Raw genomic sequence first — 23,861 nt, 5'->3', positions numbered from 1 at the left:
CAAATGAACAAGTGGATCTTTCAGTGCCATGGTGTTGGGGGACAGTAGTGCTCAGCTGCTCAGTTGTGTCCAACTCTGTAAACCCAGGGACTGTGACCTGTCAGGCTCCTCTAGTCACGGAATTTTCCAGGCAAGAATACTGGAGTGGGTTTCCATTTCCTACTCCAGGAGATCTTCCTGACCCAGGAACCGAAGCTTCCTGTGGTTCCTGCATTGCAAGTGGATACTTTACCACTGGGCCACCTGGGAAGCCAGTAGTAAGCTTTAACTTCTAGAAAGGTATTTGATGAAATATAATTTGTAAATTATTGTCATGGGGCAATTAATTCCACATTTTATTTGAAATGCAAAGGATATTGTGGAATGCCACCTAAAAGGCCTAAAATTCTCTCTCTCTTGTCTTAATTTTTTTTTTTACTCCCACTTATAGTAAAGTAATGTACATTTTATTTTCTGGTCAAAGTGAGAATCGATATATTTGACTTCCTTTTCAAACCCTAAATTTCATAATTCCCTGACATAGATTTTTATAGGTGTAATTTTGCAACTTTTTTTTGAAACTATTTGTGACAGTATGGACACCCACTCATTAAAGTCAGTGAAATAGCAGCTGTCTATTTAAACTTAGTAGATTCACTGGCACATGAAATTTAGCTCTAAGTCTCTACAAATTTCTGGATACAGTGCTGAACAGATTTAGATAAAATTCTATACCATGCTGTTTATTATATCACATGAACATTGTCTACAGATCAACAAAATTGTTTCAAAATGATAATGTCACTGATTTCAAGGTATCTCAAATGAAGAGAACCTTCATGGATAACGTACAAAAGAACACAGTTATATAAAGCCTCACTTCAGTTCAGTTGCTCAGTCATGTCCGACTCTTTGCGACTGCAGCACCCCAAGCTTCCCTGTCCACCACCAACTCCTAGAGCCTACTCAAACTCATGTCCATTACATTAGTGATGCCATCTGATCATCTCATCCTCTGTTGTCCCCTTCTCCTCCTGCCTTCAATCCTTCCCAGCATCAGGGTCTTTTCCAATGTGTAAGTTTTTCGCATCAGATGGCCAAAGTGTTGGAGTTTCAGCTTCAGCATCAGTCTTTTCAATGAATATTTAGGACTGATTTCCTTTAGGATGGGCTGGTTGGTTGCATCTCTTTTGCAGTCCAAGGGACTCTCAAGAGTCTTCTCCAACACTGTAGTTCAAAAGCATCAGTTCTTCTGTGCGCTTTCTTTATAGTCCAACTCTCACATCCATACATGACTACTGGAAAAACCATAGCTTTGACTAGATGGAAGCCTAAAAAGTCACTATATACTTTTCATCAAACATTTATTTATTTTGTGTATATGTCTTTAATTTTATTATTTATGCAATTAGTTTTTACTGCAAGCGATGATAAAAGTGCTAGCAGCACCAATCCATAGGTTTACTGTATGGTTGAAACGTGCCAGGAAGAAAAAAATATTAGGGGCAGAGAAATTAGCTTTCTCACTTTTGTGGTTTTATTCTTAGTCATTGGAATCTTTGTTAAGGAAGAGAATTTCAAAAACCTTTGAACAAAGAGAGGAAGAGTGGCATGGCTGAATGCAGAAATGGTGAGGAGGGTTTCCTGAGTGCTGTGAGTGGAACAACTGGAGAGATGAGGGAAGTCTGTGCTAAGATTCTTTACTGTCTGAGCCACCAGCAAAGCCCTATGTAAAGACTTTTTTTTGCCTCAAATAAATGTAAAGTGGAAATTAAATTATAACTAGGTGTTAGGCATACCATGACTCCTGTTTTGTTGCTCTGTAAAGGTACAGAAGACCTTGCTGCTACTGCTAAGTTGCTTCCATCATGTCTGACTCTGTGCGACCCCATAGACGGCAGCCCACCAGGCTCCCCCGTCCCTGGGATTCTCTAGGCAAGAACACTGGAGTGGGTTGCCATTTCATTCTCCAAAGCATGAAAGTGAAAAGTGAAAGTGAAGTCGCTCAGTCGTGTCCGACTCTTAGCGACCCCATGGACTGCAGCCTACCAGGCTCCTCCATCCATGGGATTTTCCAGGCAAGAGAACTGGAGTGGGGTGCCACTGCCTTCTCCGACAGAAGACCTTACGCAACTACAAAACTGAAGGAGAGGAGTATACTAGCTCTGTTTATACATTGGTTTCACACACACATAAACCAGAGAAGGTATTCAAACTATCCTGAAATCTAAACTTTCATAAAATCAATTGACAGATTTTGATAGTCTTTGGGTCACATATTTGAGACCAAAAAGAAAGTTTTTTTTCAGACATTGCAACGCAGCATGGCTAAATTGTTTTAAAAATTTTATAATTCTGAGTCACTTTAGACAAGTCTCTTAGACTAAGCAATTGTGTTTAAAATCTGATAACAGCCAATTCTTCCAGTCTTGTAAGCAGAGAGGTTACAGCTTTTTAAAAAGTTCTTGCCTTATTAACAAATGCTAATTATGAGTAATGGAAGTCAAATTAGTTTCCATTTCTCAAATAGCTGTACTGTATTTACAAAGAATTTTAAAGAAATTGAATTAATCTGAGTTTGTTTTAATTATAGTTTGTTTTCGTAGACCCAACTGACAGGTGATACTTACACTTGCTTGAATTACATCCACGGGTAATATTTTAATGTTTGTGGTTGTATAAATTATTTTAGCTCTGTGGCAATATTTAGGCATGAAATAAGACATGTAAATATTTAAAAACAGACTGAAGTTGTTTATTCCCTAAATAGACTATTACCTGATGGGCATGCACTTAACATCTGTGATATCTAATATAAAATCCAAATTAGTCTGAATACTCCCTGATACATTTCTTGACTAGTTTACATTTTTCTCTGGTGAACTGGGTTGCTACATTAGGCAAATAAATATACAGATTGTCATTATATTTTTCCTGTATTTTCTCCATACCACTCTTTCCTCAATTTTAAGATATATTTTTATCTTTTTGAACAGTAGAAACTTTACAAAAAAGGAAATTCATTTTTCAGGTCAACTTATCATAAAGCTTCCAAGGAGCAATTATGCATCTTTCTAGCTTAAAAATAGAGCCCCTCACTGCACACACTATGAATGCTTCTAGATATGGTTTCTTGCTTTTTCGATGATCCAGTGGATGTTGGCAATTTGTTGTTTTTTTTTTTTTAATTTATTTATTTTTTATTTTACTTTACAATTCTGTATTGGTTTTGCCATACATTGACATGAATCCACCACGGGTGTACATGCGTTCCCAAACATGAACCCCCCTCCCACCCCCCTCCCCGCAACATCTCTCTGGGTCATCCTCGTGTACCAGCCCCAAGCATGCCATATCCTGCATCGGACATAGACTGGCAATTCGATTCTTACATGAATTATACATGTTTCAATACCATTCTCCCAAGACATCTCACCCTCTCCCTCTCCCACTGAGTCCAAAAGTCCGTTATACACATCTGTGTCTTTTGCTGGATGTTGGCAATTTGATCTCTGGTTCCTCTGCCTTTTCTAAAACCAGCTTGAACATCTGGAAGTTCATGGTTCATGTATTATAGAAGCCTGGCTTGGAGAATTTTGAACATTACTTTACTAGCATGTGAGATGAGTGCAATTGTGCGGTAGTTTGAGCATTCTTTGGCATTGCCTTTCTTTGGGATTGGGATGAAAACTGAGCTTTTCCAGTCTTGTGGCCACTGCTGAGTTTTCCAAATTTGCTGGCATATTGAGTGCAGCACTTTCATAGCATCATCTTTCAGGATTTGAAATAGCTCAACAGGAATTCCATCACCTCCACTAGCTTTGTTCATAGTGATGCTTTCTAAGGCCCACTTGACTTCACATTCCAGGATGTCTGGCTCTAGGTGAGTGATGACACTATCATGATTATCTTGGTTATGAGGATCTTTTTTATACAGTTCTTCTGTGTATTCTTGCCAACTCTTCTTAATATCTAAAGCAAGAGAGTTTCAGAAAAACATCTATTTCTGCTTTATTGCCTATGCCAAAGCCTTTGACTGTGTGGATCACAATAAACTGTGGAAAATTCTGAAAGAGATGGGAATACCAGACCGCCTAACCTGCCTCTTGAGAAACCTATATGCAGGTCAGGAAGCAACAGTTAGAACTGGACATGGAACAACAGACTGGTTCCAAATAGGAAAAGGAGTACGTCAAGGCTGTATATTGTCACCCTGCTTATTTAACTTATATGCAGAGTACATCATGAGAAACACTGGGCTGGAAGAAGCACAAGCTGGAATCAAGATTGCTGGGAGAAATATCAATAACCTCAGATATGCAGATGACACCACCCTTATGGCAGAAAGTGAAGAGGAACTAAAAAGCCTCTTGATGAAAGTGAAAGAGAAGAGTGAAAAAGTTGGCTTAAAGCTCAACATTCAGAAAATGAAGATCATGGCATCTGGTCCCATCACATCATGTGAAATGGGGAAACAGTGGAAACAGTGTCAGACTTTATTTTGGGGGGCTCCAAAATCACTGCAGATGGTGATTGCAGCCATGAAATTAAAAGATGCTTGCTCCTTGGAAGGAAAGTTATGACCAACCTAGATAGCATATTGAAAAGCAGAGACATTACTTTGCCAACAAAAGTCCGTCTAGTCAAGGCTATGGTTTTTCCTGTGGTCATGTATGGATGTGAGAGTTGGACTGTGAAGAAAGCTGAGTGCCAAAGAATTGATGCGTTTGAACTGTGGTGTTGGAGAAGATTCTTGAGAGTCCCTTGGAATTCAAGGAGATCCAACTAGTCCATATTAAAGGAGATAAGTCCTGGGTGTTCATTGGAAGGAATAATGCTAAAGCTGAAACTCCAATACTTTGGCCACCTCATGTGAAGAGTTGACTCTTTGGAAAAGACTCTGATGCTGGGAGGGATTGGGGGCAGGAGGAGAAGGGAACGACAAAGGATGAGATGGCTGGATGGCATCAGCAACTCGATGGCCGTGAGTTTGGGTGAACTCTGGGAGTTGGTGATGGACAGGGCGGCCTGGTGTGTTGCAGTTCATGGGGTCGCCAAGAGTAAGACACGACTGAGGGACTGAACTGAACTGAACTGAACTGAACTGATGGCTACTTATCTGGAAATTTCCTTTTTTCCCCCATTTGACTTCCCTGAAAGTACTGCCTGATGAAAAGAAAAAAATTGAAGTCTTAGGTTGTAGGAGTTAGGGAGGAAGTCTGCTGAAAGATTGTGGCATAAATCATTTAATTTCCTTGAAATTTCAAGTAGGTATTTTTGTCAATTAACATTTAATTATCAACCATTTTCTGTACTAAATGGAAGTATACTTAGGAGGACTCTGTTTCTATCAGGGAAAGCCAATTGATTTCTAGCCCTGGTACTATGTGATATAATCTCAGTTCTACCATTTATTAGCTTATGATCTTGGGTGAACCTTGATTTTCTTATCGGTAATACTAGATGAGACTAATCTATATTTAACCAAACAGAATAACATTTTTCTCTGAATTGAAGTCTCAACATGATTGAATTTTTGGATGAATTACATCAACATTTATATCAACCTTTACTCCTTTGGATTTCTTCTTGTCTTTCATATCCTTGCTTCATCTACTCATGTCAGGGTTTTACTTTCATCAGATGTTTGGATATACAATTAATAAAAATAGCATAAAGTTTACTGTTATTGTAAAGTAGATGTTGGCATATAACTGAATAGCTCCAAGTACTTCTAAAAATCTCATCCTTCCTCATCTTATCCTTTCTCTCCTTTTCTTTTTCTAAACTTTTATATTCCTAAGGCAGGGCTTACTAGAAGAAAGTCATTTTTACTATGCTTGCTAAATGTTTTATTTACTTTTATTTACTTACATTTTTGTAAGTTTACCCTGACTAATGGGATAGAAACTCAAGTGGAGCCTATGCTATTGGAGTTTACTCTTTTAGTTATTATATCTTTTTCTTAGACATTTTATTTAAAATAAATATTTGTTTAAATTGGAGGATAATTACTTTACAATATTGTGATGGATTTTGCCATATATCAATATGAATTGGCCATAGGCAAAAATGTGTTTTGATCCTTGGATACATTTCGAAAGAATGCCACATAGACAAATTGGGAAGAACTCTAGCTAGAGAGGCATGTAACATGTAAATACATTACTTGAAGACTGGATATAGTGTAATAGTCTTTAGAACTTTTATTCAAGCTGTATATGCTATTGCTTAGTAATTTAGATATAAATAAATTTTGGAATCCTTACAGTTGCCAAATAAAATATTTTCTTTGACCTTTTTTATTTCTAAAGTTGTTTCATTATTTTAACCAGATGGTGTTTTTCCTGGGAATACCATTTTTCAATTTCAGATGACTACCAACAAAAGCCTTATTATTCCTTAGAAAATCGTTTAAGTTTACTCTCTCTAAAGTTTGCTTCTGGTACCTGCAGTGAACATTAGGAATATGTTTCTTGCAAGGATGAGAAATTGAGATCTCCAGTCCATGTTGTGGCTGACTGCAGTGTCCTTACTCATTGGGTCAAATAGATACATTCCCCTATGTTCCATCCATCTTAACACAAGCTTTCAAGAACTCATCTCTGAGCAGCATTCATCATTCCCTGGAAGAAGGGGTGAATGATGTTTAAGGATAAAAATGAAATCATTTTGGGAGCAGGATTACTTTAATGAATGAAAACAAAAAAATCTGAAAGAGGCAACTTAGTATTTTTGTTTGTTTCTAAGTTTCTATGACATTCAATAAATATTAGTTTTACACCCACCTGTTGAGGATAATTGTCCTCCAAATAAATGTTTTCATCTGCCCTCTTGAAGGCATAGATTACTGAGAGTTTTATTATTGATTTAAATTAATTTAGTTATATATAATAGTGATAAAGTTAGAGTTAAGCTTTCCTTTCACATTCTTTTTTAGGTCTTCACCAATTATCAGAATCTGATCTCATTTCAGACAAATAATTATATGGATGTTTCATTAGGAAAAAATACAATCTGTTATCATATTTGGATCTCTTTATGAATGTGAAATTTAATAGAGAGCCAAAATTATAATCCTGGAACTCTGCCAAAATTCTACTTGAGAAAAAATTTGGGGATCTGGGTTATCCATAATGCTACTATTTTCACACTCATTCTACAATTACTTTTCTGTCCACATCATTTTTCTTGAATTAACATATATTTAAAGACACTGTATTTTACCTAGAGTTAAATGTTTCTGTCTTAATAGCTGGCTTGCAAAGATATAGAACAATGAATTTAGTCATTTATTTGAAAGACTGTCTCTGAAAATAGGCATTTTAAAATACAACAGACTACCAGTTCTCAAAAATTTACTATTGCTTGGCTGTTAGGATTTTCCCATTTCTGTGGGGGAAAAAAAAAAAAAAGATTCTTGAAAGCTATTGAGGTTTTATCAGTTTCCCTGTGACAAGAAATAGCTTGGATTGGCTATGAATGAATTGATCCCATAACCTAGATAAACATCAGATAATATGTGAGTCCTTAAGACACTTCTGAGTTATGATAAAACATGTCAAGGTGTGCAGGGAGCCTATCTCAGTAGCCTTTGAACCACAGCGTATTAGTTTTGAAAGATTAATCTTAATAGATTTTTGAATCAATTTATGCCATTTGCACATACAATGAGACAGCAAGGTGCTTCTCTCTATTCTATTTATATTCCCTGAAGGTTAACTTTCAAAATGTATGTGTACTTTGCATTTGGAGAGCTGTCAGGAGATTTTTAAGACTAGAAAACAGATTAGATTTGGAGATTGAAGTTCCTGTCCCACAGAGAATTTATATTTAAGCAGAAAGTTTGGCTTTATATGTATAAAAATGAAAGAAATTTCAAAATTTTACTTAATATTTTTGAAGGATAAATAACACAGAAATTGTACTAGTTCAATTATAGTTAGAAAAATAAGTCTTTAAGGCTTTAAAATATTTCAAAGCAGTTTATGTTCTCTAATTACATTGAGTGTAGAATTTATAACACATGGGTTTATAAAGTCATGAAAATTCTTGAGGCATGTATTTTCGTGGAAATCCTTGAACTAGTTTCTATGTTTTATGCATGAATACCTGCAGAAGCAAGCCAAAATGACTTATTGGAAAGGATGCATTTCCTGTAAGCACCTGAGCATTTGGGTGATCTATGCTTTTGGTGCAACTCTAGCTTAACTAGATGTGAGAGGGTTAGATATTTTGGGAAGTATAATCATTAGCATAATGTAGGTTCTTCTGAAGCAAGGGGAATGTAGGTGATCTAAACGCAATCAAGGTCATGAAACAGCAGCTGATGTTCAAGCTTAACATTCGTTTTGATTTAGGCCACCTTGATAGAAGGATTTTTTCCTGAAATATGTGTAACCATGCTAAGCCCATTACAAGATTATATAAGGAAAGTGATCATTATACTAGCAAGTGTGCCTTTGTACAGCCTATCCTGTGAATGTTTGTGATTTCACATGCATTCAATTAAGATAGCAAGTAAGTTACTTTTTTTTTAAAAAAAAAAAAGGCAAATTCATGGTTACAGTATGAAGTCAATCTTCTTAGTTTATAAAATTCCTTTCTGAGTGATGATCCCTAATGATGGCAGATTAGATGTGTTGTCTTTTTTAAAAGAGAGGCAGTGACAGGGTAAGATAGAAACATGATTTGTAAAATTTTCTTTCTGGAGCTTTTATAGTTAATAAGTAAACCTAATTATAACTCACCAACAATAAATTATGACAATATAAAGTTGATAACTACTAAAACTCAGCAAGTTTGCAGTGTTTTCTAGCAGCTATTTTGGGTTACTTTATGAAGGGTGTGAAGCAAAGATCAATCAATCAAGTCAGGATGTTGTTCATTTATAAGAGTTTTGGGGAAGACTAAAGGTATGGTTTAGCACTTCCCAGGTGGCTCAGTGGTAAAGAATGTGCCTCCTGATGCAGGAGATGCAGAAGACACAGGTTCAATCCCAGGGTCTGAAAGATCCCTTAGAGGAGGAAATGGCAACCTGCTCCAGTATTCTTGCCAGGAAAATTCCATGGCACGAAGAGCCTGGCAGGCTGCAACCCATAGAGTTGCAGAGAGTCAGACAGGACTGAGTATGCACAACAGTAATAGCAACAAAGGTATGGTTTAAAGTATAGTTCAATTAGAAACCTGATTCAGAGGAATGGTATGGGTCTGTCCATTTTTACTATTTGTCTTCTGTGTTAGACATGGTTTTATGTGCAAGTCTAAAGTTGTTGTTTAGTCACTAAGTTGTGTTCAACTCTTTTGAGATCCCAGGAACTATAGTCTACCAGGCTCCTCTACCCATGGGATTTCCCAGGTGAGACTACTGGAATGGGTTGCCATTTCCTTCTCCAAGGAATCTTCTCAACCCAAGGATCGAACCCATGTCTCTTGCATTGGCAGGCAGCTTCCTTACCATGGAGCCACCAGGGAAGCCCGAGGCCAAAGTTGCAACTCACCACTTAAAGAACTATTAACACAAAATTACAAGAAAGGACAGAAAGATCCTAGTTTTGTACTTCTACCTTCTAGCATTGTCATAAGAAAAAGTATAATTTATGGCATTATCTTTAGATAATGCTGAATGATTCCATCCCATTCTCACATGAAAACTGATAATCAACATGAATATTATATTGAAGGAGTTTCAGCTGTCCCCTAAAGACTATCAAATTTACATATTTGTCTTAGAGAAAACTCACATGTAGGCTGTGGGTGTTTTAGTCTTACAGTCATGTCTGGCTTATGTGACCTCATGGACTGTAACCAACCAACTTCCTTTGTCCATGGAATTCTCCAGGCAAGAGTATTGGAGTGGGTTGCCATTCCCTTCTCCAGGGCTTCTTCCCCATCCAGGGATTGAACATGGGTCTCCTGCATTGGCAGGAGGATTCTTTACCATCTGAGACACCAGGGAAGCCCAGGGTAATTCTTTAAATAAATAAATAAGGCTTCTTAGGTGGTGCTAGTGGTGAAGAACCTGCCTGCTAATGCAAGAGGTGTGGGTTCTTGGGTTGGGAATATCCCTTGGAGGAAGGCATGGCAACCCACTCCAGTATTCTTGCCTGGAGAATCTCAGGGACAGAGGAGCCTGGCGGGCTGCAGTCCATAGCGTTGCAAACAGTCGGACACGAATAAAGAGACTTAGCACACACACATTTGGACTGCCTCCTCTGTCCATGGATTCTCCAGGCATGAATACTAGAGTGGGTTGCTATGGCCCTGACCAGGAATTCTTCCCAACCCAAGCTTCGAACCCTCACCTATTATATCTATGGCATTAGGCAAGCGAGTTCTTTACAACTAGCACCACCTGGTAAGTCTATATATGTATATATGTTTACCTAGAAGTTCTAATCTATAGTTCCATACAGTTTTATTTCTAGGCTCCTATCAATTATTTTAAACTTTTCTAATAGATCTTCTTCCCTAATCATTTTTATTGCTCTACTCTGGACACATTCCAAGGTTTCCACACTCTCTTAGTAATGGAATCGCATGTACCAATAGTGATCTTTTTATGACCAAAGCTGAATGGAATCTCACTTGTTTTTCCCTCTGCTGCAAGGACTCTGTGGGACTGTCAAGGAGAAAATAAATATTTGTTACTTCTGGTAACGAAAGAAGTATGTGACTCAGCAACACATGGGGAGCAGATGTGTTGAATAAGAGCCCACTCCTGTGCATCAGACCTGTCACTGAATGAAGCTATAAATAGAGAAAAATTAGGGGAGAAGCTGCATCCCTGATTCTGTTCAATCACATTGAAACTGGAAATACTAAAGCTTGGGCTTTGGATGTATTGATGATTCTGCTTTATATAGATGGCTGGTCAACCCATACTTAAGTGAGCTGTGCAGCTGGAAAACAACTGTTCCTTTACCCCCACTACCATACACAAAGGCATTCTGAGCAGTAATGATCCTTTGGCTGTTGAAACACATAGAAGTTCAAATGGTGGCTATCTGGCTATATAAATTGCTAAATTTGTCTTGTTAGGTTGGCATCTATGCCCTTTCCATTCTACCTTCCCCAGCCTGGAGAAACTGGACTTGCTATAGCACCCTTCATAGGGGAGAGTGCTAAAATCTTTGTTGACCAAGCTGACCAAATGCAAAAGGCATTTTCTTCTGGATAGAAATGTGCCCTAACAAGTTGGCTCCATCTTTTCCCAGGCAAAAATGTTCCATTTGGGGACTGACAAGAAAGCTAGATTTGGATAAATAACTCTAAGTATTTGAATATGAAGAATTTACTAAGGACAGCTACTTAGACCATAATCATCCAGTTTGTAGGTGTTGATTCCCTAAATATAGTACACTTCTGATTTTGCAATATGACTTTTTCAAACTCATATTAATACATTGATATTCACATTAGGATATTTAAAAAAATTTTTATTTTATATTGGAGTATAGTTGATGAACAATGTTGTGATAGTTTTAGGTGGACCACAAAGTGATTCATATGTATATGTATGTTATACATACATGTATACCATGTATAACAAAGTTATACATATGTATCATTGGGGGATTTTTTATAACATTTGTATAATTCAGTGGAAAATACCTGCTCCCATCTCTTACTGATTTGCCAGATAAATGTTATATAAATATAAGAACTGACTGAAAAGAAGGCAGGGTGATTTGAGAGGTCATATGAAAAAAGCCTGGGCTTCCCTGGTGGCTCAGCAACAAAGAGTGTGCCTGCCAATTCAGGAGATGTGGGTTCAGTCCTTGGGTCGGAAAGTCCCCTGGAGAAGGGAATGGCAACTCACTTCAATATTCTTGCCTGGGAAATCCCATGGACAGAGGAGACTGCTGGACTAAAGTCCATGGGGTCACAAAGGAGTCAGACACAACTTAGTGACTAAACAATGATTATATTATTTATCTTCTTGAAGTCTAGGAGCCAGATTTGATCATTTATGTGTTCGACAGAACATTACTATATTGTGTATAACATATAGGCTCAGTGTATATTTGTCCAACTACACTAACAATTCTCTCACAGCTAGGCACTGTTGGAATGAAATTTTGAAGCTTTCTACCCAAACCTAACTCAGGAGGAAGTGTTCTCCCAAGCTATCTCTTGGTCACTTTATGAGGAAGTTCTGTTTAGTTAGCTTGATAGGAAAAAAAAAATGAGAAGCCTAAATATTAAAAACAGTATTTTTTTGTTTATTTAAGCAGATTGCAAAATGTATCTCTATCAGTAAATTAAAATTTTAACCCTGGGCCCTGATAGCATATAGCATATGTTTATTTCCAAGTTGAAAATAAAGCAGCAGCTAAATGAAATAACTGTGATGACTATATTATGATGGAACATATTCACTTTCTGAAACTAATCAGTAGCTGACACATTGCTTTGATAACTGTACCGCAATGAAAATTTGATAAGAATTTTTTCTATATTGTGTCATTTAGAAAATGCTGATTAACTCATATTATTTCAGTATACGTCTCAGCTACAGGGCAGAATTGATTATAGTAGTATTCTTTCCTTTTTTCTCTCCTCCCTGCTTTTTCTTTTTCACTTGCTAACAAATCTGCTTATTCACTGAAAACTGCTAACACTTTGACCTCTTGTTTGAGAATGTCTTACTGATAGACATGAGAAGGACAGATAATTTACAGAATGACCTAACTAAACTGCAATGCCAGGAAACCTAGCAGCCAGATTTGTCAACAGCAAATACCTGAGTTATTATCCTAGGAGGAGGAATTTTTGCTAGGCATTTTATAAGGTCTTTATCAAAATACAATAAAATTAAGATCAGTAAACCTTCAGTTCACTACAGTCAGGAATAGTTTTATTTTTATTTTTTCTAGGGAAATCAAAACCCCCAAAAAATTATTTATAAAAATAAACTTTTCTCTTATGTTTTACTGATTTTTACAGTCCCCAGGTTTCCAGTCTCTTTGTAACATCATTCCAACCTCTCAACTTACTCCCCTTTCCTCTCTCTTTCTCTTTTTGTCTTTGGCACTAAAATCCCCCAAATGAATATCTCCCTCTTCCAATTCAGTGTACTGTTCTACTGGCTTTACTTCAAATTTTGTTTGTTATTTTTTAAATTTTTATTTTTTTAACTACATGGGAAAGGAATAGACCTCTCACGGTATAATATAATACAGAATAATTATCCATGTACAAGTGAATTTCATACAGTGTAGAAACACACTCTAATTATTGCTCTTTGACATAAAATGCCTGGTCAAAATCAAAAGTTTTACTTGCAGTTTTAATGACTGTTGTATTTTTCTCTTAAGAATGGATTCCCTTTGTTTTTTCCACTGCTTTGTTTTTTGCTAAGTTTTATTTTTAGGGATTGATAGATTACCGAACCTTTCTGGTATATACACTTGTGCTTTCTTATACCCTAATATTCCGTGGTGTATAATGTGCATCATCACCAATCCCCCATTTGTCATCTGTGTTGCCCATGTTAAAAATTCTATAACTGCCATCATCTTGGAAATGTCATGACATTCATGGATCAATAAAATCCTTTCCCAGAGAGGGTGAGAAATATATGAAAAGAGCTTACTAATTTCAAAGGGTTTCTCTTAAAGGTTCAATGGATGAATAAGAGATTTGTATGAGAGTGATTTCAGGGAGTGAGTACTGGATGAAAGTAGGATGAAACTGACAAGGTAGGTTACAGAAGTGATAGAATGGGGGAGAAGGGAATTTGAGATGCCTACAAAGTTTTTTTCATCCTAGAGATTGTTTTCTGTACAGGAATGCAAGTGAAAGGACTGCGAGGTATTGAGGCTCCTCAGTAGCCATCACATCTCTGCAGTACACTAGACCACACCAGGATATAATGAGGTGGTTTGTATGCAGTGTGTGTGAGAGAGAAAATCAGCTCACCAAATGACTTTTTTTTTTTTTGGGTGATGACTTACAGTGAGGGGGCAGTTCTGTGAATTTGAGGGAACATAAGGATGCAGGAAGGAGCAGTGTGTGTCCAGGGAATTGAATAGAAAACAACAACAAAAAAGGATTTTGTTATCTGTGCCCTCAATGTCACCCTGGAGCAAATGAGGAAAGGAAAGAATTGTATGATAAAGGCTGTGACATCAGAAGGATGAGCAAAGTAATTTTATAGTTATAGTTAGAAAATCATTAAAGTCTGATGTTTAATAGGTAGCTGAAATGAAGAAGGTAAGCAGAATGTCAAGGTCCTTTTAAAGAGCTGAAAGATTACTAAACAAATCAAAGGTTCTGGCAGCTTCTCAGACACTCTCAGGCTAGAAAATTCAGAGCAACAAGGTGTATGGGGTTTCTTTTTTCCTTTTCTGAAACAAAAGGAAATTTGAACAAAAAGTATATAGTGTGTGTGACAACAAAGCTACATGCTGTAATATGCATGATGAGACCTTTAAAATTTACCCATTTTATAAAATAAAATGTAAATATTTTATTTTATTATATTCTATGGATTTCAGTAGAAGCAATTTAGATAGTTGTGCTTTTTCAGAGAAGTAATAAAAGAATCAAAGTCAAGCAGAAACATAAGACAGTCTCAAAATCCAAGATTTTCTCCAAGAGGCAAAATTAATATTCATTTTTTATTTTAATTAAAGATTACAAAATATATGCTCTCCTACAGATACATTACTGATTAATGATGTATTACAAATTAATTTCTAGATTTTTGGAAGAATTTAGAAAATTAACAATTGGATTAAAATTAACTTTCAGTTTCCCAAGGTAACATAAACGTTGATAGAAATTTTGCTTTTCTGTCACTCAAGAAGTGGAAGTATTTTTAATTTCAGAAGAGACTCTGTTGTAAAAAATGAGTTATTTCTTACCCTCTTACTTCTTTGTTAAAAATAAAACTGTAAGAAATTTTGTTAGCATTTTAAATTCTATTTGAATCAATACTATATATTATCAATGAAGATATACTTGCAATATTATATAAGGCAGAAGGGCTTAACTTTGATAGGTACTGTGCTATATTTTGCTTCTTAATTTGATTAAACAAAGAATTATAATTTCCAGAATCCCCTCCCATGTATTGCACTGGTTGAAAGTCGGTTAAAAGAGGAATGAACATGTGCAAAGTTGGGTAGGTAAATGTGTTAACAATAGCCCAGACTCTCGGAAGGTCATTTTGTGGTCAGGTGCCATTGCAGATAGATACAAAGGTACCCAGTAGGTTGTAGTTGGTCTTTCCTTTCCTCTTCTAGGTGCCCAGCTCTTCTCAACTACCATCCTATTGACCAGCAGTGGGTTTAGTTGCTAAGTCTTGTCTGATTCTTTGAACCCCATGGACCATAGCCCACCAGGCTCTTCTCTCCATGGGATTTTTCAGGCAAGAATACTGGAGTGGGTTGCCAGTTCCTTCTCCAGGGGATCTTCCCTGCCCAGGAATTGAATCTGGATCTCCTGCATTGCAGGTGGATTCTTTACCAATTGAACGACCAGGGAAGCATTACTGAAGAGGGATTAAACCAAATTCTCAACCTTCCATACATCTTCCCATGAGCTATTCCTTGGTGGGTCCACTTTTAAAGTTAGAAGTGGTTGGCTTAGTAGGCTGGTAGATTGTGGTAACTCTTTCTCTGAACTTCCACATCCAATATTCAGTCTTTACTTCCCTAGTTCCTCCCACAGTTGAGCATGTGGCTACTTCCATAATATAATTAAACTCATTGGGAATTCTTTTGCTCTGACTGGTGCAAACAGTAATACTATTGTTTCTGTTGGAAGTAAGTATTCAGATTGCATTATTGCTTCCAATTATTTACCCCTTCCTGTGTCCAAACCCTTTCCCTGTATCCCAGTTACTCCCAATAGAGACAAAGCATTTGCCCTACTTCATGATGGGATTGGCCAGGTAGTTGTCAAGTGAAATGTGGTGGGCAGGAAAGTGTAGAGTTTAAATGTTAAGGGGCCATGTGTTGCTGTTCATCCTGTTGCCATTGCCATGAATAAAACACACACTGGAAATATTCTGTTCCTGAAGAATCGGTCCGGATATTCTTCAGATACACACTCTTAAGCAACTAACCCAGAAATCTCTGATAATGATAATAAATGTGTGGCAATAGCTAACTGATACAACAAAGAAGAATATAGGTAGTGATTCATTAATTACTTTTTACAGGCTTACGACTGTTGATCATTGTGGCAGATTGTGAATTCAAAATGGGCCATAGCAGTATTTCTGATCCTTTAGGCTCTTTCAGAATCTTGCCAGGTCCTGCCAAGATTTGGAATGTATTTCTCCTTCCCGTGAAAATGAGTGCTACCAGTATAAATAGTAGGGGGCTGAAGGCATGCTTTGTGATGTCCAAGGTTAGATCATAACAAAATGGTAGGACTTCTACCTACTCTTCTCTCTCTCTCTCTCTGTTTTTCAGGACATTAGCCTTTTAATACAGTCACCACGTTCTGAGGAAGTCTGAAGCACATGGAGAAGCCATTGTAGATATTTTGATCAAAGCGCTAGCTGAAGTCTCAGCCTAGCCTGTAGCCAGCATCAGCTTTTAAGCATGTGCATACGCAAGCCTTCAGCTTATTTCCTCTCCCAGCCCTGAGGGTTCCTGTGAAGCCACTGATAGGAACAGAGAGAAGCCATCCTTGGGCTGTTTTCTTTGGTTTCCTGAGCTTCAGAATTCATATGCACAAAGTTTTGGGGTGATTTTTTACAAAGCCATAATAACTGAAACAGTAAGAAACCATAGACATCATTAGTATCAACAATCTGTATTTCAAGATATATTTGTTCATGAGATGGCTTTCTTGGGAAGACTGATATGTTTCCACTAACAATAAAGCAAGTAATGTTAATTAGCATTTCATAACATATTTTTGGCTAACTACATAGAAATATTAAATTATAATATTTCATAGTATAAACACACCTAAAGTATTTTCCAAAATATTTCAGGAAATTCATGCTATATTTTGCAATATGTATGGAATTCTTTTGGCACTGAGCATCCAAAGAAAAGTCAGTAAATTGCAACATAATCTCATATTTTCATGAACTATTAAATAGTAACTTACTACAAATCATATCTGTAAGAAATAGTAATTTATTTTCTTTATAACATTTATCCTTTTTGTTTTTTAGCCTTAGTGCAGATCATTAAATCACATGTTGACTTCTTATACTCTTTTGATTTAAATCTTTAATTTTTTTATTTACTTCAAAATAATTTTTCAACAAGGGTTTTACTATATGAAATACCTAGGGAAAACACTGATATAGACAACACTTCCTGCTATCCAGGGAATTTTTTTCTAATGAAAGAGAACAATAGAAACATACTTAATTAATATTAAGTATATTTCAAGATACTTAAGATACAGTTGATTCAAGATACAGTTGATAAAGAGCTACAAATTCATTTCCATAGGGCTTAATTTGCAGTTAATGTATTTAATTTATTTAGTTAAGTTCAGTTGCTCAGTCCTATCTGACTCTTTCTGATCCCATGGACTGCAGCATGCCAGGCTTCCCTGTCCATCTCCCAGAGCTTGCTCAAACTCATGTCCATTGAGTCAGTGATGCCATCCAACCATCTCATCCTCTGCTGTCCCCTTCTCCTGCCTTCAATCTTTCTGAGTATCAGGGTCTTTTCAAATGAGTCAGTTCTTTCCATCAGGTGGCCAAGTATTGGAGCTTCAGCTTCAGCATCAGTCCTTCCAATGAATATTCAGGACTGATTTCCTTTAGGATGAACTGGTTGCATCTCTTTGTAGTTCAAGGGACTCTCAAGAGTCTTCTCCAACACCACACTTCAAAAGCATCAATTCTTCTGCTTGCAGCGTTCTTTATGGTCCAACTCTAACATCCATACATGACTACTGGAAAAACCATCTAGCTTTGACTAGATGGACCTTTGTTGGCAAAGTAATGTCTCTGCTTTTGAATATGCTATCTAGGTTGGTCATAGCTTTTCTTCTAAGGAGCAAGTGTCTTTTAATTTCATGGCTGTAGTCACCATCTGCAGTGATTTTGGAGCCCCCCCAAAATAAAGTCTGTTACTGTTTCCATTGTTTCCCCATTGTTTGCCATGAAGTGATGTGACTGGATGCCATGATCTTTTTTTTTTTTTTGAATGTTGAATTTTCAGCCAGCTTTTTCACTGTCCTCTTTTACTTTCATCAAGAGGTTCTTTAGTTCTTCATGTTCTGCCATAAGGATGGTATCATCTGCATATCTGAAGTTATTGATATTTCTCCCAGCAATCATGACTCCAGCTTGTGCTTCATCCAACCTGGCATTTTGCATGATGTGCTCTGCATGGAAGTTAAATAAGCAGGGTTAAAATATACAGCCTTGATGTACTCCTTTCCCAATTTGGAACCAGTCCATAGTTCCATGTCCAGTTCTTACTGTTGCTTCTTGACCTGCATACAGATTTCACAGGAGGCAGGTAAAGTGGTCTGGGGTCTCTAAGAATTTTCCACAGTTTATTGTGATCCACACAGTCAAAGGCTTTGGCATAGTCAATAAAGCAGAAATAGATGTTTTTCTGGAACTCTTGCTTTTTCAAGGATCCAAAGAATGTTGGCAATTTGATCTCTGGCTCCTCTGCCTTTTCTAAATCCAGCTTGAACATCTGAAAATTCTTGGTTCATATACTGTTGAAGCATAGCTTGGAAAATTTTGAGCATTACTTTGTTAGCATGTGAGATGAGTGCAATTGTACTTTGTACATTCTTTGGCATTACCTTTCTTTGGGATTGGAATGAAAACTGACCTTTTCCAGTCCTGTGGCCACTGCTGAGTTTTCCACATTTGCTGGCATATTGAGTGCAACACTTTCACAGCATCATCTTTCAGGATTTGAAATAGCTCAACTGGGATTCCATCACCTCCACTAGCTTTGTTAATAGTGATGCTTCCTAAGGCCCATCTGACTTAGGACTCCAGATGTCTGACTCTAGGTGAGTGATCACACTATTGTGCTTATCTGGGTCATAAAGATCTTTTTTTGTACTGTTGTTCTGTGTATTCTTGCCACCTCTTCTTAATATCTTCTGCTTTGGTTAGGTCCATACTGTTTCTGTCCTTTATTGTGCTCATCTTTGCATGACATGTTCCCTTGTCTTAGAAGGTCTTATAGGTCTTTGCAGAAATATTTAACTTCAGCTTCTTCAGTATGAGTGGTCCGGGCATAGAATTGGATTACTGTGATGTTGAATGGTTTGCCTTGGAAAGGAACAGAGATCATTCTGTCATGCTTCAGACTGCACCCAAGTACTGCATTTTGGACTCTTTAGTTGACTATGAGGGCTGCTCCATTTTTTCTAAGGGATACTTGCCTGAAATTGTAGTTATAATAGTCATCTGAATTAAATTCATCTATTCCCGTCCATTTTAGATCACTTATTTCTAAAATGTCGATGTTCACTCTGGCCATCTCCTGTCTGTCCACTTCCAATTTGCCTTGATTCATGGACCTAACATTCCAGGTTCCTATGCAGTATTGTTCTTCACAACATTGGGCTTTACTTCCATCCTCAGTCACATCTACAGCTATGTGTGTTTTTGCTTTGGCTCCATCCCTTCATTTTTCTGGAGTTATTTCTCCACTGATCTCCAGTAGCATATTGGGCACTTACCGACCTGGGGAGTTCATCTTTCAGTGTCCTATCTTTTTGCCTTTTCATACTGTTCATGGGGTTCTCAAGGCAAGAATACTGAAGTGGTTTGTCATTCTCTTCCTCAGTGGACCACATTTTGTCAGAATTCTCCACCATGACCCATCCATCTTGGTGTCCCTACGTGACATGGCTCATACTTTCATTGAGTTAGACAAGGCTGTGGTCCATGTGATCAGTTTGGTTAGTTTTCTGTGATTGTGTTTTTCATTCTGTCTGCCCTCTGATGAATGAGGATAAGAGGCTTATGGAAGCTTCCTGATGGGAGGGACTGACTGAGTGGTAAACTGGGTCTTGTTCTGTTGGGCAGGGCCATGCTCAATAAATCTTTAATCCAATTTTCTGTTGAAGGGTGGGGGTCTGTTCCCTCCCTGTTGTTTGGCCTGAGGCCAAGCTGTTGACCCCTGCCTCCGTGGAGACTCCTGGATACTCACGGGCAAGTCTGGCTCAGTCTCTGTGAGGCCTCTTTGTCCTGGTGCACACAAGGTTTTGTTTGAGCCCTTTGAGTGTCTCTGGTGGGTATGGGATTTGATTTTAAATGCAATTTTGCCCCGTCTACCATCCTGTTGGGTTTCTTCTTTGCCCTTGGACTTGGGGTATCTTTTTTTGGTGGGATCCAACATTCTCCTGTGGATGGTTGTTCAGCAGCGAGTTGAAATTTTGGAGTTCTCACAGGAGAAGATGAGTGCCCATCCTTCTACTCTGCTATCTTCTTTCTTATAATAAATCTTTACTAAATGTGAATTTGTTGGTATTGTACTTGGATCGTGTAATTTCTGAGGTAGAAAAACAAATCTAGTCACAGAACAGAAAGACTTTATGAACTAGATATTGTTAGATATGAAATAAAGAGTGAAAGATAAATGGTATACACTCTCACTTATATGTGAACTCCTAAAAAAAAAAAAGATTTTTTTTTTCTAATTTTGAGATGGCCATATACAGATTTTTGAATAAAAGTGTGACATGATCAAATAGTATTATCAGTCTAATTGGCAGTATGTGTACAATAGTTTGTAATGGAAGAATCTGAGGCTTGAAAGAAAGTTAAAAGGTCCAAGTAAAGGTGGTGATGAGAGGGAAGGGGATTTTAAGTGCAAGAAATATGTTTGAAGTATAAGGAGTATATAGGGGATTTAGGGACAATATTGATTTGAGTAGTTTGACTGCTATAGTAAAAAGAACATCCAGAAGGCAATGAAAGATCATATTTAAAAGTTAGTTTAGGCTAGACCATTTAGAAAACCTTGAATGATGTGCTGTAAACTTCAAAATTTATTTACTAGAAAGTTGAAATGAAATTATTGAAGGCTTTTCAGTAGGAAAATGACATGATCAATTGATGTGTTTGGGTTCATGGCGTATAATTGCTAAAAGATCATTAAAATGTGTATCAAGTGCAAAAAGCACATATAAGCACAATAGCCTATTAATGAAATTTGATTATCTGAGATTTAGGGATTTCGTTATTGTTACTCCATGAGTGTGGAACTACCAGATTTGTTTCTGTTCCATGCCCATGTTTATATGCATATGTTTTTTATATATCAGTCCTCACTTTCAAAAGATATTGAAAACAATGTGATCAGCATTTGCTTTTTTGAAGTCTGAATAAATGTAGGCATTTGATCAATGTTCAGATATCACTTTCATTTAGTTTTCAGTTGTAACTCCATATTTAATGTCTCTATCCATTTCAAACAAAGTATCATGTGATTCTTAATTGCTATACACCAAGGTCCTTTTACAGACAGTGTTGATTTCAAACTTTATGATCTTTAATTGCATTCTACCTAGAACCAAATGTTCAGACATCATTTGGCATGGGGAAAATGTATAGAGGTTAGCATTGCTTCAAAGTTGATTAGTGTTAACAAATAACCCAGGCACTTGTTGGGAATAAATTGAAGCCTACTATTATTTTTGAAAACAACGGAGTGAAGAATTTAGGTAATACTAATATAAATGCTCACAACTCTGTGCACTGGCAATTCTCCTTTTATACTGATACCCTTTGTCTCAAAGGGTAGAAAATTCTGAGTCACACACAGTCATTGTCTTTAAATTTTGTTGAATTTGCTTTTATTCATCTTTATTAGGGGTCGTGAGCTACTTGAATACTACACCTTCAGTGTGATAAACTGCATATAGGTTTTACAATACATGGGAAGGCCCAAAGATACTTCAGCTAGAGCATATTTCTTGACATGAATTTGCTCTCATTCATGAAAGAACATATGCTTTTGACTGATATCAGTAGGATTGGCACAGGAGATTTTGTGGTAGTAAGAGTTTTAATGACTTTATGCCTTTACTACAAGTTTTAAATGCAAAAGCAATAGGATTATTGATAATTTCTGGGAAACACTTAATAGATTTTTTTGTAGATCTTAATCAAGTTTGTTAGAGATTTTAAAGGTACAGTTCAGTTCAGTTCAGTTCAGTCGCTCAGTCATATCCAACTGTTTGTGACTCCATGGACTGCAGCATGCCAGGCCTCCCTGTCTATCACCAACTCCTGGAGTTTACTCACTCATGTCCATTGAGTTGGTGATGCCATCCAACCATCTCATCTTCTGTTATCCCTTTCTCCTCCTGCCTTCAATCTTTCCCAACATCAGGGTCTTTTCAAATGAGTCAGCTCTTTGCATCAGGTGGCCAAAATTTTGGAATTTCAGCTTCAACATCAGTCCTTCCAATGAACACCCAGGACTGATCTCCTTTAGAATGGATTGATTGGATCTCCTTGCAGTCCAAGGGACTCTCAAGAGTCTTCTCCATCACCACACTTCAAAAGCATCAATTCTTCTGCACTCAGCTTTCTTTATAGTCCAACTCTCACATCCATACATGACTACTGGAAAAGCCATAGCCTTGACTAGATGGACCTTTATTGACAAAGTAATGTCTCTGCTTTTGAATATGCTATCTAGGTTGGTCATAACTTTCCTCCCAAGGAGTAATTGTCTTTTAATTTCATGGCTGCAATCACCATCTGCAGTGATTTTGGAGCCGCCCACCCTGCCCCGTTTCAAAAAAAGAAACAATGAAATCAGCCACTGTTTCCCCATCTATTTGCCTTGAAGTGATGGGACCAGATGCCATGATCTTAGTTTTCTGAATGTTGAGCTTTAAGCCAACTTTTTCATTCTCCTCTTTCATTTTCATCAAGAGGCTCTTTAGTTCTTCTTCACTTTCTGCGATAAGGGTGGTGTCATCTGCATATCTGAGGTTATTGATATTTCTCTCTGCAGTCTTGATTCCAGCTTTTACTTCCTCCAGCCCAGCGTTTCTCATGATGTACTCTGCATATAAGTTAAATACTTGTATTTACTTATCTCAGCGAGATGTGTGTTTTCTACTAAGGTGATATTTTCTCCCATCTTAGTGAATTGGTATATATCCTTAGTAAAAAATTTCAGGATAAATGTTGATCTCCTGTCATGCTTGTTTTCTGTCAAGGTGAATAGTTCCTTTGATTCTGGCCCATAAGGGCTCTTCAATGCTTTGAACATTCTATCTTATATATCGTACAGCTTTAATAATTGTGGTGTGAGATCTATTCGAATACTTTCTATTTACATAGTCTATAATGGCCAAAATTCAATGCCAAATAACATCTATTTTAAAATTATATTTTCCTGTTTTTTGTTACTAATTTACATTAATTCAATATAGTATGAACTTTTTAAGGAGTTCTTTACAAGAAAAATGAAGAACTTTCTCATTAGTTCTAATATTTTGCCTTTGTATCCTCTCATATATTTTTGGGCATGTGTATATGTGTAGGTAACAATTTTTTTTCCTGTAAATAATGGCAGATATATGATTCATTTTTAATCCTTTTATTTGAAATTATTTTCCTTTCTTAAAAGTTTCCTAGGATTTCTCCTTTTAATTTTCAATAAATGAATACTACTACAGGCTTATTACTTTTCCACCTTATTTCTGATTTTCAAGGGACTGTTTATAGTGTTTAGAATTAGTTACCACGTCTCCTTGTTTTCCAGGAGTAGTTACTATCATAGCACACTTACTAGTAATGCTCCTTATAATAATCCTAGTTACTTCCATAATAATCCCAGTTACTTGAGAAGTAACTAGGATTTTTGCTTCTGAGGATGATGTAGCAGATCATAGCAGGTCAATGATCTCTGTTTTATACTAGAAAAAGTGGAGAAACTGAAAGAATCCTCTTC

Source organism: Oryx dammah, unplaced genomic scaffold, assembly GCF_014754425.2.
Source record: "Oryx dammah isolate SB20612 unplaced genomic scaffold, SCBI_Odam_1.1 HiC_scaffold_16, whole genome shotgun sequence".
Classification (NCBI taxonomy): Eukaryota; Metazoa; Chordata; class Mammalia; order Artiodactyla; family Bovidae; genus Oryx; species Oryx dammah.
This window is presented reverse-complemented; position numbering follows the sequence as displayed.